We start from the raw sequence: 13,419 nt of genomic DNA on the forward strand, positions 1-13,419 counted from the left end.
ATCTCATAATTTTACATGAATTTAATATTTTGGATGATTATAGCCTGGATTTTCTTTTCCTTAAACTACTTTATAAATTATATTTTAAGTTTTATTGGTGTATAATTCACATATCCTACCATTCAATAATTCAATACTATTAAGAAGAGTTGACTAATCATCACATGCATTAATATTAGAACATTCATTTCATTCTTATACTTCTAGTTATCAGCTCTTCATTTACCCCCAATATCCTCTGCCATGTCCCAAGCGAATATTAACCCAGTTACTGCCACAGAAAAACATTAAAAAGAAAAGAAAAGAAAAAACTAACAAAAATAACACAGTAAAAAAGATAAAAAGCTCAATAGAAAGGAAAACAGAAATTTATTTATTTATTTATTTTTCTTGACTGTCCCCACGCTTTCGGCACAGAGTCATCCACATGAAGAACAACCCTGTTTCCTAAGCTGGAGTTTACTCTCAGCTCACCACTGGATTGCAGAAATTTATTTTTAAAAAGAAAACAAATTTTAAATGGATCAAAAGGAGATCAAATGATAAGGTATTAAATGTTAACCTAACTTCATTTACATTAATCCACTTTCCAATGTATTCTGAATAATAGCAGGGGTATTCACGCCCCTGTTCTATGGTCAGAAAAGGCTCAGTAGAGGCTTAATACATGTGTATCTCCCTATATTTCCCCTTCACTTTTTTAATGAAATGGCTTCAAAATGGGTCAAAGGGAGATCAAATGATATTATATTTTAAACTGCCTTAATCAACTTTAATATGTTCTCTTTCTGATAACAAGACTATTCACATCCCTCAACAATATTCAGAAGGGATTCACCTGAGACTTAATCCATTTGTTGATCCTGTATATAAATTTTGGGTTTCCACTAGGCTTCCTAATTTAACGCTGATACTATTCCATCTTTTGTATTTGAATCTTATTAGGTATAATCCTTGGTCACACAGGTTTTGGTGCTTCTTCCATGTGGTCTCAGTTGATTCTTCAGTTACATACCTACGCATTTGAAGACACGTCTTTAAGACCACAGATGCTATTGCTTCTGTAAACTTGGCACCAACTGGTTTCTTCAACACACTTTGAAATAGTACCCATATAGTCACAGATATCTTCATGAGTATTAGCATCAATGAGGGCCATGGCATAAGACCTAATTGTTCTTAGACAGGCACTAGAATTAAATGCAAGCCCAAAGTCTATTCATATATCTATGGTTTGTATATATCTCTGGTCACTTTGCTCATTTTGTTAGGTGCCCTGGAATCCATCGTACCTGTAACCATTCGATGCACAGCAAAACTAACTGCCCAGTCCTGGGTCAGTCCTACAATTTTTCCTAAACCAGAGCCCACTGTGATCGTCATCGTGGGACAGTTAATCCATCTCCTTGAGGGCCTTCCTCTTTTTCTCTGCCCCTCCACTTTACAAAGCATGATGTCCTTCTACAGGAACTGGTCTCTTGACCACATGTCCAAATGTGAAGACTTGTCATTCTTGCCTCTAAGAAGCACTCTGACCGTACTTCTTCAAGACATCAGTTTGCCCTTTTAGCAGTCCATGGTACTTTCTTCTCCAGCGTCCCAATTTAAATACAAAGATTCTATTTTGGTCTTCCTTATTCAGTGTCCAACTTTCACATCCATATGATGCAATGGAAAACAGCATCTCTTGGGCCAGGCACATTTTAGTACTCAAACTAACATCCTTGTTTTTCAACACTGTGAACAGGTCGTGTGTAAGATAGTTACCCACTGTAACTCATCGTTTGATCTCTTGACTACTGCCTCCATGATCATTGATTGTAGATCAAAGCAATGCGACGTCACCCTTTTCTCCATTTATTGTAGTGTTATATATTGGTACAGGTGTGAGGATTTTGGTATTCTTTCCATTGAATCATTATCTATATTGGAGGCTGCAAACTTTGATATTCATCAGCAAGTGCTTCAAGTCCTCACTCTTAGCAGGCAATCTTATGGTCATCTGTACATTGCAGTTTATTAATGTCTTCCTCCAATCATGGTGCCACATTCTTCTTCATATAATCCAGCTTCTCTTATTATTTGCTCAGCATACAGATTGAACAAGTATGATGAGAGGACATAACCCAGTTGCGCACCTTTCCTCATTTAAGCCAAGCACTATCCCCTTGTTCTGTTCACGTAACTGCTTCTTGATTCATTTACCACTTCCTCATGAGCATAGTCAAGTGTTGTGCGTTTCCCATTCTACTCAACGTCACTCATATGTTGTTATGATCATACAGCTGGATGCATTATCATTATCAATAATACACTAGTAATTATCTTTCTGGTATTCTCTGCTTTGAGCCGAGAGCCATCTAAGCACACAGTTATATTCCTTGTTTTACCTCCTCTTCTGAAACTTGCCTGCACTTCTGGCAGCTCCTCGTCAATGTTCTGCTGCAACTGTTGGGGGATGATCTTCAGCACAATTTTATTTGCATGTGATATCACTGATATTATTCTACACTTTGAGCATTCTATTGGGTCACCTTTCTTTTGGGTGTGCACTAATGTGGATCTCTTCCTTGAGTTGGCCAAGTAGCTGTTGTCCCAATTTCCTGGAATAGACAGGTAAGTGCTTCCATTGCTTTAAAAGTTTGTTGAATTATTTTAATTTATATTTTATGTTGGGAAGCATCATGCTCCTGCAGCATTACTGCCCCTACTATTGAGTTAGCTCTAACTCATTATGACTCCACAGGACATAGTTCAATGTCACTGTGAGTATCTTATTCTATGAATCTTTGCAGGCAGAGAAAGCCTCATCTTTCTCTCTAGGTATTGGTTGGTGGTTTTGAATTTCTGACAATAGGTGACTACTATATATTGATACTGTTATTAGTTTAGGCAATGGTCTGGAATTTAAAACACTTATGAAGTAAGGAAATTATATGAGTATGAACCAGCTAAGGGGCATAACACTTCAATTGTTGAGTTGTAGGGATTCAACCTTTATGTGACTAAACACTCTTTACACAAACAATAAGCATTGGTAATATGGTAAACCTTTCAATAACATTCATTCACAATGTCAGAGCCATGGCCACCCAATTAGTCCATGTCTGGAAGCAGGACATGAAAATAGCAAGTATATGGTAATTCCTAAATACCGTTTATTGGGCACCTGCAAGGAAAGAGATTCAAAGTTGAACTCGTGGTCTACCAATTCTATGACCTTGGACTAAAGTCATCTACTTTTAATACTACAGAATTTCAGCCTTAAACACAAGGACTGCAGTTGAGTTGGAGTGTAAAGTCCAGTTCCTTTCATGGGGTTTCTAGAACAAGTTCTCCTAGACTAGCATGAAGGTTGTTGTGGGCCTCAAAAGAGCAGTCTGAAGTCCCATTAGTCTATACCACATGGCTTGGGTCACCAAGAGTGCATAGAAACTAGGTCAAAAGTGTCCAATGAGGAACTTAGTAGCGGGCATATTCTCCCTTGGGGTTCTATATAAGAATTGTTAAATGTTTTTATTTTTCAGATAGGAAGTGTCTCCTTCCTATTTTCTTACCAGTAGAAATGTAAATGCTTTCCCCTCTGCCTATCTTGACTTGAATTTCCAGTAAGGCTTCCTTATAAGTTTGGTAGGTGTGTCTCTTGAATTGGGGTGGTTTTTTGGTTTGCTTGGTTCTTTTTAATTCTTGAAATGCTCCTCAGTTTAAGTTTGTCTCATGTTTCCTCACGATAAGAATCAGATTATGTGTAATGATGAGAATGTAATAGAGTTTTATTGTGTCCTTTTTACTAAAGCATGATAAATATTGAGTTGTTTCCATGTATAGTAACACCAGAGAAAATATTAAATTGTCCCATAGGATTTCCAGGGCTTTAATCTTCACAGAAGCAGACTGCCAAATATTTCCCCCACAGATTAGATGATAGATTTGAATCACTGAATCTTTTGTTCTTAGCAAAGTACTTAAAGTTTGCAAACTAGAGCTTCTTATAGATTTTATATGGGAAAGGCAAATGTTTTTCCAATTATTGGTGACACAGACCTTGATATTTTAATTAAGATTAGATTTAAAGGTTTGCTTGCTCCCACTGTAAAATTACTTTTCCCTTTGTAATTAACAAGTGCATTATGAGGGGTAATACGGTGAGGCTGTTTACGCACTTTGTTTCTCATCAAGCATGTAGCATTCGCTCTAGCATCCCTCTTACCTTGCCTATGACTTTTATATTTATTTCAGTTGACAACGAAATAATTGCCATTTATTTTACATTTATAGATTGTTATTCTTCTCATGGGAAGAACCTGCCCTTTCCATTTTTTTTCCTTTTCTGTTTGAAAATCCACATTTATACAGAGTTTTTGTAAATGTAGAATTCTCAAAAGAACTTTTACTTGACTAAAGAGAGGACAGGCCTAGCAATATGAATATACCGCCATCCTTTATTATGTAAAAAAAATAAGGAACAAAAAGTTCAAAATGTGGAAGATGGATTAAAAAACATCTCATATAAATAAACCTCTGGAAGGAAGTCATAAAGAGGCTGCAAAAGAAGAAAAGGATATTTGGAGATTGTATAAATGAGAAGTTTCCAGAAGTGGCATAATTCATTTGATGAAAGAAAGGATTCTTAATGTTTTGGTAGCACAATAAATCCAAATCCAAATATATTTAAAACAAAGCACACCTGTCATATCTTAGTGAAAGTACACAGTACAAAAGACAATAGTTTAAGAATATAATTTCTAAAAAGGTATGATAATTGAACTGACAGAAGACTTCTTCAACACAGTGATAAAAGCCAGAAGACAACACAATAATGTCTTCAGTGTGCTGACAAAAATCTCTATTTCTGAAATGATTAATTTTTTATCACATTTAGAAAAATAACCTACTATTACCAATCTCTTATATAGAGAACATAAGAAATAATCATAAATGTAATAATAGGAGTAAATTAAAGGGGGACAGTTGAAATATTTGTGCATAGAAAATCTAAAAGTTTCTAAATATTAAAAATAATAAGAAAATTCGGAAAGCCTTTGGAGGCAAGAAAAATATTTAAAAAGCAGAGTTATGCTTTTACCTTTCAATAAAGATAAAATTTAAGTTAAATAAAACATTAGATTATATCTAAAATATCAAATGCATAAGAAAAATTAATGGAATCTGTGTAAGATATGCACTCTGAAAAATACAGAAAGGTATTGTGAGAAATTCAAGTAGGCCTGAATAATTGGGGAGACATATAATTAATATTTGGGGAGATTAAGTATTGATATTATATAAATTCTTTCAAAATAAATCTGTAGATTCAAAGCAATTTGGATGAAAATTAATCTGCAGGAAGTAGATGGTATTAAAAGTTGTGTGTGTTTCTGAAGTGCAATGCTTAGACTAAAAACACTTGAGACAATCCAAAATATATACTTCAAGATGAATAAACCCTCCACATGCAGAGAAAGCCTTAATGAGACTGGTAGGTATTGCCAAGGTAGAAGAGCGAGAATGGAGAAATAATATGTAAACATGACTACTATTGCAAAAACACAATAAAATAATTCACAAAACTTTTGAAAATCTCAATAATATTTAGTGCTGGTTGTCTCTTCTTGTACATATACTGTGGAGATACTGTCAGGTGCTGGGAAATCCTGCTTCTTAAGTGGTAAGAGTATTAAAAATAGAGTTGGGAAAAGAATGAGTCTGGCTTGAGAGTCTCCTCAAAGACAGCTTGACTCCTCAGCCTGATGTTGTAAAATATAGTGAAATATCATGTAAAAATGATGACCCAACAATCATATAAAGTCTATTGAATACGACTAAGCTGGGTGTTCAAAAGAACATCACCCATACAATGAGTATAAATTTGAAGTCATCACCTTCAAATAGTAGTACAATTTTCAAGATGAAGGACACCTCCTTGTTTCTGCAAATGCCACGTGAGGTGCCTACACCCTGGAACAAACTATTTGCAAAACCATATAGTTCAGTGCGAAGAGAAGCTGAGAACACAAAGACAATGACACACCCCAGACCAACACCAAGCAACATGAGTGCCGTACGTGAATGGCCGGTTGCATTCAGGTGCTCTTGAGTAGGTCGTAGGGCCTCCTCGCCATTGTTCCCGTGTTTGAGCCCATTGGTGCAGCATTCGTTCGAGCCTCCTTTTGTCTCTTTTTGCTGAGTTTTTAATCATATGAAAATGATTTTTAAACAGCATATGAATATGGACAGATATATTAATGCTGATTACCACATGGACTCATAATAACCACTCTGAAAACAGCACAGGGATGAACATTATTTTTTGTTAGACATAGAGTTTCTAGGAAATGGAACTGAGGGACTGAATCTAACAACAAAAGCCCCAAACAATGGAAAGCTCCAAAAACACGTATCTCTCATATCCCTGTCCCATACCAATTCCCTACAGTTATGTTGTTGTCCACTCATACCAATCTATTACACAGTAGAATCTAATATACACAGCCTTGCCCTGCGCCATGCTCACAGGGTTTCTGTGCTTGAATCCATTGTTGCAGAGATGAGGTCGATTCATCTCTTTGAGGGTTTCCTCTTTTCTGCTGCCCCTCTGCTCTACTCAACATGGTCTCCTTCTTCAGGGGTTCGTCTCTCTTGACTGCATTTCTGAAGGAAGTAAGACTAAGTCTCACCATCCTTGTCTCTAAGGAACACTCTGACTATACTACTTACAAGACATACCAGTTTGTCTTTTTACCAGTCCATGGTAATTTCAATATTCTGCTCCAGCTACCCAATTCAAATGCATTGATTTTTCTTCCGTCTTCCTTTTTATGCCCAAGATTCACATACATATGAGGCAGTGGAAAATACCAGGGAGTCTCAAGTAAGGCTCATTTGAGTCCTCAAAGTAATGTCCATGATTTTCAAAACTTTAAAGGGGTCTTGTTCAACAGGTTTTCCTAATGCAACGTGTGTTTTCATTGCTTGATTGCTGCTTCCATGGCCATTGACTATGGATCTGAGCATCAGTCTTTTCTCCGTTTATTACTCCTTTCCCTATCTCCCACCCTTCACTATCCGTACCAGTCTCAGAAAGCTCTCTCTGGGTGTAGGATGAAATGGAACTGAGTCTATATTTTGTGAAGTATATATTTTTCGAGGGCCATGGGTTATGTTTCTGTAAACACTATAAATTTTGATTCTCATTGAGGAAAGGCTCAACTTTAGGATGCCAAATCCTTTTGTTTGATGTAGGAAATTATTTATTTGAAAGAGTGAAAATGTTGATGATATGCTTTTTTAAAAGTCTACTGCCCATAATTTAAGAGCATTGCCTGAGTCTCCTTCAGGGAATGACTTTTAGCCCCAGCCTTTAGCAGCACTTCAATTGCGGGCTGTTCCCTCACCCTACGTACAGTTCTGAGCCATCTTCGTGTTCAGCTTCCTAGGGATTGACCAGGACAAGGTTTTATGCCCACTATCATTGCCATGCCAGTTTCCTTCTCTCCCTTCCTTCTACAGATGCTTACCCCTAATAAATTTCTTACAGGCTCAATTCTGCCTCAACTCCTGTTTCCAGAGAAGCAATCTATTGACAACTATTTTGAAACACAAAGCCCCTAGGATAAGTTTGCCTTTCTTTTATCTGTGAAAATAAATCTCATTATATGAATCTATATTAAGATTCATCCAGACAGGAAACATCCAGCAAGAGGCATCCAGGTAATTTTTTAACATATAAATGCTTTGGGTGACATATCAGACATAAAACTGTCCCACTTACTATCTTATTTAACTTCCTTCTGTCCGGTGCAAACGAAGATCGGAAAGATGACTTTGCTTCCATTGATGTTTGTGACAGTTAATGACCTTCAGGAAAGTATGAGGGTCAAACTGCAACATGTAAATGTTTACACCCATTTTTCTCATAAGCTTTGCAAATCCAAACCCATTATCTAAGGTCAGTTTTGGTGAAATTCACTTAGCCATGTGCCTAATTGCACGTTAATAATTTAAAACGAACACAGGAGCAAAAGCTCAAGATCTACGACATTTCTATTCTCCGGCCAAGGCATAGCTCCCCTGAGAAATATGAGTATGCTTTAGGATTCTGTCTCATTTGCATCTTATAAGTGCTAGGGCCTTCGGCTCATTTCTGCTTTCTCTGCATCTAAGTCCAATGGTTGGGTAGCACAGGGCTGAGCCACTAACTAGGAGAGCCTGTCCAAGTACTGACACCACAGGCATCTAAAACTGTCAGAGAATGAAGATTTGTGCAGAACTAATTATCCTAATACCTGAAGGTGTATATATATATATTTTCAAGTATAAGAATCTTGTACAACTGTCTCCGATTAAAAAGATTTTACCCAAGCCTACCTATTTCTTTTGTCTCAACTTTAGCGCATTGCTCATGGTTTTCTGTAGAGACAATATTTGGAGGCATAATACGGTGTCGGATATGGAAAGTTTGCCCCAACATAAACGTTCCCTAGACTGTGGTTCTACTTCACTAGTCTGTGGGCTGACACTACTTAACACACTCACTTCTCTGGTGACACCATCTCCACTGCTTCATGAAATGAAATTTGGTTTTCTTATTTAGATTTGGGAAATCAGTACAACAAACTGGAAAGAGACGTGTCCAAAATGTATGCTTATAATGAAATATCATTTGACCTTCTGTTCAATGAAGTTGGAATTCAATGTATATTTTAGACTGCTTTCCCTGCTTCACTCAGATCAGGGCATTTCTGATTTATGGTCAGCTCTATAAACGATATTTGTAGAACTGTGGCCATACATAGGCCATCAAAGACAGTCCCTTGGTCAATGCCATTGTTGTGTCTAGTTTCCATCCTGTCAGTTCTAACTTCTAGCAACCCTTTGTACAACAGTATGACATGTCATCCTGGCCTCTTATGTTTGAGCCCATTGCTGCAGTCTCCATAGCAATAGATCTCATTGTGGCCTTTCCTTTTTGCTGACACGCTGCTTGAAGTATGCTGTACTTTCCCAGGGGTTCCTGCCTCCTGATGACATATCTAGAGTATGAAACAAATTTTCATCCTCGTGGCTTCCAAAAAACATTCTGGCTGTGTTTCTTTCAAGATAGATTTGTCATTCTTCTTGCAGTGCATGGTATATTCAATATTCTTTGCTATCCCAACAATTACATCCAGTTAGTCTTCCTCAATCTTCCTGGATGTTTTGTGCTTTTATATCTGCATCTGATGAAACTGCAGATATCATGTTTTGGGAAGGTCCCTCCTAACTGTTCAAGTTGAGATTGTCTTTCCTTGTCTTTTTTTTAAAGACCATAAGAGATCTTTTGCAAAAGAATGCCTGAACTGCTAATTCCATGGTGGCTGATTGTGGATATAAATAAATAGATGACAATTTCAATCTTTTCTCCATTTATGATGAGGTACTCTACTGATGCCATTGTGGATGGTTTTTGTTTGTGCACTTTTTACCCTTACATGGACATGAAATCTGACAGAGAATGATGGACTTTCTACGGTCTCAGAAACTCACAGTGGGGATTCTACCCTCTCAGATAGGGCCACTGTGAGTCTGCCTTCACTAGATGGCAATGAGGTTTTTGTTTGTTTGATCGGTTGATTTCACATTGACATGAAATCCACACTGAAAATCTTTTCAGCTCATGTATTTCATGATTTCTTACTTTCATTTTACATTCAAAAGCAAGTTATCAACATCTCTTTGGATACCCATTTTTCACTTAAAACTCTTTTATGGATGTTTAATGATATTTAGTTTTCTTTATGTTTCTACTCATTGTCCTCAGGCATAAGTACACATATTTCAAGTCTTCTTAGTTTTCAACAACAACTTTGTGTCGTCTGCACATCACAGGTTGTTATTTAATTTTCTTCCAATACAATTTTCCTCCTGGTGTAGTTCAGCTTCCAGAATATTTACTCAGACTTTGGATTGACTGAATGTAGTGAAATGATATGCTTCTGACACAAACTCTGGCTAAAAATAAACTGCTCGGAATCCCCCCTTTCTCTTCCAACAACTAGCTTTTGGTGTACATGCTGATTCCACAAGAACAGACTAATCATTCACAATTTTATCCATAATGTTCTATGATAGACATAGTGGGGACCGTCATGCAGTCAGTGAAACACAAATAAAATCTCTCTTGTATTCTCTGCTTTCCGCCATCTGACATAAGCAGGGCTACCCCGATTTTCATGTCCTGTTTTTAATTCCCCTTCTATTTCTGATAGTTTCCTGTCAATAGCTTACTGCTGCAAACTTCTTTACATTTCCTTCAGCATGATTTTATCTGCATGTGACTTTTTATGTTGTACAATAATCTCGACGTTCCATTGAATCATCTATCATTGGATTGGCAAATATGGACTCGTTAACCAAGTATCTGTCTTGCAAATTTCCTCATACTGATAAATGGGAGTTTCCAGTATTGCTTTCATTTGATGACATACCTCAATAAGTATTCTATCAATTCCTGGAGCTTGGTGCATCATCAATGCCTTCATTAGAACCTTGATGTTATCCTTCAGTATTCTGGGTTCTTAATTATAAACTAACACACGCAGTAAGTCCATAGCTTTGTTCTGACTGGCGACATAATTTTTTCATTATCTTCTTCCATGCATGTGATCCACTTAAGTCTTGTCTTTCATTATATGGTCACCATTTATTGTGTTAAAATGAATTTCCTTCGAATAAGTCATTGATCTTGCAAATTTCTACCATTTAATCTCCAGAATTATTGCTGTCACCAAGATACTTTCCAAAATGGAAAATAGTTGTTTCCTAGGTCTCACATTATAATTACCAATGGTGATCAGTTTAGCTTATTGCAGATTTAATCAATTTCAGACTGCAGAAGCAGGTAAACATCCTTAATTACTTTGTCTTTGGCATTAGTGGTTGACTCATATCTTTGAAAAAAATAATTGTATTAGGTTAGCCTTCCTTAAAGGCAAATATACGTGATCACATCTGATATAATTGTACTTCAGCAAGAACTTTGAATCTTCTTCAAAAGCTAGACCACAATAGTATCTCTTTTCTGTGTTTTTTATTCCTGGCATAGCAAATCATATGATTGTCCAATTGAAGTTGGCCAATACCAGTTATGAAAACACTAAGGGAGACCATATCTGGCCTCCGCTGGCTTTCCTATTGTCACTAGGCCAAGGTCAGATATGCCTCCACCCTCATCTCTTTTTGCATATTGTGACACTAACCATTTTTTTCAATGGCACTCTACTCTAATGTGAGATGCAACAATCCACAGTATTCATAATTGAGTTGATCCGGGAAGTTAATAGGTCATCATAAGCCAGGATCAGAAAACATTAAGGATACAGCCAATGGTCTATGGCATCACTGTCCTCAACCAACAGCCAGGTCTATCTGCAGTCTGTACACTCCTAGCCACACTGTCCCCTCATGCCCTCAGCCAGTGAAGGAAGACAGGCTGCTGTTTTGCCTCATAGGTGCATAGTCTCCGTGCTGTTCTGGTTCTGTCAGATGGTGTTCTTATCTCAACCTCCAGTGTCTTTGGTTTGGACCTCTGACATTGGAAACAGAGATCTCACCATACTGATCTCTACTGACAAGACTCGACTTACAATGGTTCTAGGATTTCTCTCTTCCTTTGAGGCACCTTATCCTTCTCCACTGTAGAGTGTAACCAAACTTGACCACCCCCTATCCTCTTTGCATCAGCCACCCAATCATTTGCAAGGGATTGCAGAGATATGGATAGAAGAGCCATATTAGGGAATATCATGACACCGCACCAGGCCATTGCAGTACACTACTGCTATGAATGGTGATCTTCAAGCATTTCATTTGTTTGTTTGTTTTTAATTTTTCTTGTTTCATATTTTCGACATTCCACTTTTTGTTATTTGACTTTTATGATTATTTCTTTTCATTTTGATTTGTGCGACCTCAGTAAATGATGGTCCTGTATACCTCACTCCTTCCAGTCCATGACTGTTGGTTATGCTTGTAGGAAATAATTCATTGCTGTCATATTTTGAGTGTCTCCATCCTACGGGAATCATTTTGTGGCACAATATGACAGTGTTTCACTGCTATCCATAAAGTTTTCAGGGACTTTCCCCCCTCTAGAATTAGAACACCAGGTTGTTGTTTTTTTCCCCCCTGAATGTTTTAGTTTGCTAGCTCCATTGAATTCAGTCAATACAGAGGCCCTTCCTGGCATTTGACATAGCATTTTATAGCTCCCAGCACCATAGAAGCACACAAGTCCCCACAGTAAGATAAACTGACCAAGTTTCTGCTAAGTGCAAAATCATAAAGTACAGTAAATTTCCTTGGGACCAGATTTTTCCACTTTAGAAAGGTTTCAGCAATGGGTGTTGAAATTTGGAAGCAAAGCAAAATCATAAAAAACAAACACAGTAAAGCACTAGTGTGAGAACAATACATGTTTAAAGGTCGATGAATAAGTGATATGAACGAAACCAAACACACTGGCATAGAATGGACTCCAGCTCATCACTACACCATCTATCTGTGGTTTGCAAGACTGTCAGTCTTCACAGGAGCAGACAGTCTCATCTTTCTCTTGGTGTGGCTAGTGAGTTTGAACTGGTAACCTTCCAGTTATCAGTGCAATGCCTACCCCCCAAGTTCTACCAGGATTCCTTAATATGTTACCATAGATATTTTAAATTTATCACATTCGGGCAACTGAATTACCAATCTGTATCCTGCCTCAAAATTCCCTCTTAATTTTAATGTAATTAAATTTAATGTAAACCTTACAACCATTCAATTGGTGTTCTGCTGTCATTAAAACTACCTTTACATACTTACAACGACATTATATTTATTATATACCCTTCTGATGCCTAATGTTTTTACCCTAATTCTTACTGCAGTAATTTCAATGTTACAATGAATTTACACATGTTCATATGAGCATGCACTGGCATGCTTCTAAACCTAATTTACTATATACCTATTTTACTTTGTAACTAATAGAGAGCCATAATTCTTCACTTGTCCTAGATATTCTCAATCCTTTCCCACACTCTCTCTCTTCATACACTTGAACTTATTCATGAATGAGTGGAGTGGGACATCTCTAAACTAGCTCAGACATGTTGTCTCCCTTTATTATTGCTTAAGGAAATATGTACTAACATTACAAGGAAATGTGCATAAAATATTGTTTAGGCAAATTGACTTCTCCAGGCATCTTTCCTATAGAGTTCCAGAAATCACAATGTGAATTATTGGCTATATTTTTTGTCCTATGGAAAATAATTTAGAAAAAAATAGTACAAGGCTGTTCTCTGGAAGGTGAAATTTATAGATGACAAAAATGCCCGACTTTTCCAAAGTGCTATGCCATTCCATTATCCCCCAAATCTGCTAGCACTCTCCCTT

At 37.1% G+C, this 13,419-nt stretch overlaps 1 non-coding gene across 1 annotated transcript; it reads right to left on the reverse strand.

The window, feature by feature from the left end:
- Window positions 1-392: 392 nt before the first annotated feature.
- On the reverse strand, window positions 393-527 carry LOC142444102 (small nucleolar RNA SNORA65). Its single transcript, XR_012783771.1, has one exon. It is a non-coding gene; the product is annotated as a small nucleolar RNA SNORA65 (small nucleolar RNA).
- Between the last annotated feature and the right edge of the window lie 12,892 nt (window positions 528-13,419).

The sequence above is a fragment of the Tenrec ecaudatus genome, chromosome 3 (assembly GCF_050624435.1).
Source record: "Tenrec ecaudatus isolate mTenEca1 chromosome 3, mTenEca1.hap1, whole genome shotgun sequence".
Lineage (NCBI taxonomy): Eukaryota > Metazoa > Chordata > Mammalia > Afrosoricida > Tenrecidae > Tenrec > Tenrec ecaudatus.